This window comes from Alosa sapidissima, chromosome 20 (assembly GCF_018492685.1).
Source record: "Alosa sapidissima isolate fAloSap1 chromosome 20, fAloSap1.pri, whole genome shotgun sequence".
Taxonomy (NCBI): domain Eukaryota; kingdom Metazoa; phylum Chordata; class Actinopteri; order Clupeiformes; family Clupeidae; genus Alosa; species Alosa sapidissima.
The window spans coordinates 31,312,485-31,317,484 of record NC_055976.1 but is presented as its reverse complement, the minus strand read 5'-3'; the positions used below and the strand labels follow the sequence as shown (position 1 = coordinate 31,317,484).

The 5,000-nt window shown below is 42.2% G+C and overlaps 1 long non-coding RNA gene across 1 annotated transcript in view; it reads right to left on the bottom strand.

Annotated features, from left to right (window-relative positions):
- Window positions 1-14: 14 nt before the first annotated feature.
- The window catches only part of LOC121693971, a 7,330-nt gene continuing 2,344 nt past the window's right edge, over window positions 15-5,000 (bottom strand). Inside the window, exons 4-9 of the long non-coding RNA XR_006025631.1 lie at window positions 3,945-4,039; window positions 2,882-2,949; window positions 2,493-2,628; window positions 1,729-1,793; window positions 1,291-1,421; window positions 15-508 (exon numbers count right to left, since the gene is read on the bottom strand). This is a non-coding gene — a long non-coding RNA (uncharacterized LOC121693971). The remainder of the gene's footprint in view (window positions 509-1,290; window positions 1,422-1,728; window positions 1,794-2,492; window positions 2,629-2,881; window positions 2,950-3,944; window positions 4,040-5,000) is intronic.

Genomic DNA, 5,000 nt, shown 5'->3' with positions numbered 1-5,000 from the left:
CAATAATATTTAAAAATAAACAAGTTTGTTTTTAAAATGCAATATCATATTATTTCAGTCAATACTCATAAATAACTACAAATAACTAATGTTAGGGAAATCTGTTAATGTTTTGTTGCATGTTTCAGAAAAAAATATATATATCGGCCGATATATCGGATTTTTAAATCAACAAATATTTGTATCGGTATCGGCCTTCAAAATCCTTTATCGGTCAGGCTCTAGATCACAGTCTTCCAGAAAAAAAACATGTTGCCTGATATCAGACTTAAAAAGTTGTCACTGCCCAGGAACAGGGCTCACAACCCCCATAAATCATCACTTCAGGCTTCAGCACCACAACACAACCTTGTTCACACATGATATTGGTACCTGATGCTGATTGGATCACTTATGAAGGACTCGTGCATGAGGTCCAGTTTGTTCTCCGCTAAACTCCATGTTGCACAGCATCTTGATCTTAGCAACGGCACATTGCTCAGCAGCCAATCACAATCATGACACTCACCTACAAACACACACACACAGACAGAGAGAAAAACACACACACACACACACACACATTGTTAATGTGCTAAGTGGATGATGGCGAGCAAAAGTCAGCAACTGATGGTTCAAGTTAACAATTAAATGTTGTTGCCCAATATCACATATTCATGGCTGATGTCACTGCCCAGCAAAAGGGCTCAGACCACCTGGTTACATCTTCATGTGTAAGCATAACCACAACTCTGTTACATCATCATGTGTAGTAATAACCACAACCCTTACATCATCATGTGTAGTCATAACCACAACTCTGTTACATCATCATGTGTAGTCATAACCACAACCCTTACATCATCATGTGTAGTCATAACCACAACTCTGTTACATCTTCATGTGTAAGCATAACCACAACTCTTACATCATCATGTGTAGTAATAACCACAACCCTTACATCATCATGTGTAGTCATAACCACAACTCTGTTACATCATCATGTGTAGTCATAACCACAACTCTTACATCATCATGTGTAGTCATAACCACAACTCTGTTACATCATCATAAGTAGTCATAACCACAACTCTTACATCAACATGTGTAGTCATAACCACAACTCTGTTACATCATCATGTGTAGGCATAACCACAACTCTGTTACATCATCATGTGTAGGCATAACCACAACTCTGTTACATCGTCATGTGTAGTCATAACCACAACTCTGTTACATCATCATGTGTAGTCATAACCACAACTCTGCCGCCTGGTTACAACATGATTATCGTTTCGTACACTCACACACCTTTTGTGGCGTCCAGATGTTCTCCTGCAGCTCCAGAGTGTCCAGAATCGGATCAGAGACCGCAGCTTCTGATTGGTCGACAGGATTTGCACACACACACACTCTCCCATCTGCTCAACCTGTAACCTTTTCTTCTCCAAAAAATAACACACACACACATAAGACAGGTAACATGTTTTTTAAATTGCTTGATGTTGATTTAGGTTCCCAGATAAAACTTTGTTGGCCAAAATCAGATAGAAGTTACTGTCACCTCCCAGAAACTGGGATCAAAGGGATGCATAAATCATCACTTTTAGGCTCAATCACAACCGCAGCCTTGTTCCCACTTTACAGTCTCTCTCTCACACACACAAACACACACACACACATTCACACACACACACACTCACATTCACACACATGTGTTGACTAATATCAGAGTTAATGTCATCTTACCCTGACTTTCTGTTGGCGCACTTCAAGTCCCATCCCATGTCCTTAACTTGCACCCTCTTCTTTTCCTTAACACACACACACACACACACACACACACACACACACACAAACACACAAACACACGACAGGTGACATGATTTTGAAATTGCTTGACGTTGATTTAGGTTCGCAGATAAAACTTTGTTGCCCAAAATCAGATAGAAGTTACTGTCACCTCCCAGAAACAGGGATCAAATAAACCCGTGAATCATCACTTTCAGGCTCAATCACAACTGCAGCCTTGTTCACACACGACACATTACAGTCTCTCTCACACACACACACACACACACACACAAGCACCCTTTTCTTCTCCACAAACACACACACACACACACACACACACACACACACACACACACACACTTACAAATACCTTCTGGTGGTCGAGTCCTCATGATCTGACACGCACACTTACTCTAGGTCGTCTCCAATGTCCTTAACCTGCCCCCTCTACATTCCACCTGCACACACACACACACACACACACACACAGACAAAAGCAAACACACAAACACACACAAACACACACACACACACACACACAACAAGCAACATGATCATTAAATGTCCTGCTACTGATCTCAGTCTTCCAGATAAAGACATGTTGCCTGATATCAGAGTGAAAGTTGTCACTACCCAGAAACAGGGCTCAAATCCTGGATAAATCATCACTTCAGGCTTCACCACATCAACACAACCTTGTTCACACATGATATTGGTACCTGATGCTGATTGGATCACTTATGAAGGACTCGTGCATGAGGTCCAGTTTGCTCTCCGCTAAACTCCATGTTGCACAGCATCTTGATCTTAGCAACGGCACATTGCTCAGCAGCCAATCACAATCATGACACTCACCTACAAACACACACACACACACACACACACATTGTTAATGTGCTAAGTGGATGATGGCGACAAAATAATAAAGTAGGTATAACTGATGGTTCAAGTTAATTAAATGTTGTTGCCTAATATCAGATCAGACATCATGGCTGATGTCACTGCCCAGCAAAAGGGCTCAGATCCAAACTCTTATCATCATGTGTAGGCATAACCACAACTCTGCCGCCTGGTTACAACATGATTATCGTTACGTACACTCACACACCTTTTGTGGCGTCCAGATGTTCTCACGCAGCTCCATAGTGTCCAGAACCAGATCAGAGACCGCAGCTCCTGATTGCTCAACAGGATTTGCGCACACACACACACACAACAGGTGATTTTAAAATGTCTTGATGTTGATTAAGGTTTCCAGATAAAACTTTGTTGCCCAAAACTAAGTGGAATTTACTGTCACGGCCCAAAACCAGAGATCAAACTGATGTTGAAATCATCGCTTTTCAGCTCAATCACAACTGCAGCCTTGTACACATATGACCCATTACAGTGTCAGACACACACAAAACACAGACACACACTCACAGAACACAAAAACACACTCACTCACTCTCTCTCTCTCTCTCTCTTTTTCTCTCTCACATACACACAGTGCAGTGAGATTTTCAAATGCACGCTTGGTGCCGCTCATCGAGTTGGGCCATTACATTATTCGTGGCCAGACCCATAGTATTTCGGGTTTGGGTCTGGAATCTCCATGCTAGCGTGCAGGGACATTACTGATGTCGTTGAATATAATTGTCTAGGCGTAGCCTATGACATTGTAATATGATTTACATTGCGATTGAATCCTGAGGCAGTAACATGTGAATCTCCAGCTTTTATTATTACTGTACTATCCCCAGCCCAATTCCCATGAAACGTGGGGAAAATGGGCCAGAGGAACCCATTACACTTCCCAGTTTCACTTTAAATACATTTGAAAGACATGTGTCTTGGCAGCAAACAAACATTTATTTTGTATATTTTAATCGCTGGTCGATAGGCTGCATCACGTTAAACTTAGAAGCGCCCGCTCCGGTTGACTGCGTTAGCAAAGTAGGCCTAATGCTTGTGGGCTGTAGGCCTAATGCTCTGGTTCTCTGGACGTGTTTTGTGAATGTCTAACTTTCGTGTAGTTTGCAGCACAATGATAAACGTTTGCAAATCATTAATGACAGATCTACCGACTTATTGCGGTTCACGTCAGCCACAGAACAGTGGGGGGCATCTTTTGGTACGATAATATACCGCATACCGTTGCATCCCTAGTTCACACATGATATTCATACCTGTCGATTTGACTTATGAAGGATGTGGTTGAGGTCTTCTTCTCTTCTTCAAAAGCAAAGACACACACACACACACTCTTCTTCTTCTCCAAAGGCTACACACACACACAATCACACACACAAACACACACACACACAAACACATTATTTATGTGCTAAGTAGTCATTGATCATTAGGTCAGCAACTGATGGTTGAAATTGAAGAATAAATGTTGTTGCCTAATATCAGATATTCATGGCTGATGTCACTGTCCAGCAAAAGGGCTCAGAGTGATGGTTACATCATCATTTCTAGGCACAACTCTGCAACCTGGTTACAACATGATTATCGTTACGTACACTCACACACCTTTTGTGGCGTCCAGATCTTCTCCTGCAGCTCCAGAGGGTCCAGAACCAGATCAGAGACCACTGCTCCTGATTGGTCAACAGGATTTGCACACACACACACACACACACACACACACGACAGGTAACATGATTTTGAAATTGCTTGCTGTTTATTTAGGTTCTCAGATAAAACTTTGTTGCCCAAAATCAGATAGAAGTTACTGTCATTACCCAGAAACAGAGATCAAATAAACCCGTGAATCATCACTTTCAGGCTCAATCACAACTGCAGCCTTGTTCACACACGACACATTACAGTCTCTCTCACACACACAATACACACACACACACACACACAAACAAACAAACAAGCACCCTTTTCTTCTCCACAAACACACACACACACACACACACACACACACACACACACTTACAAATACCTTCTGGTGGTCGAGTCCTCATGATCTGACACGCACACTCACTCTATGTCGTCTCCAATGTCCTTAACCTGCCCCCTCTACATTCCACCTGCACACACACACACACACACACACACACACACACACACAGACACACACACACACACAGACAAAAGCAAACACACACACACACACACACACAACAAGCAACATGATCATTAAATGTCCTGCTACTGATCTCAGTCTTCCAGATAAAGACATGTTGCCTGATATCAGAGTGAAAGTTGTCACTACCCAGAAACAGGGC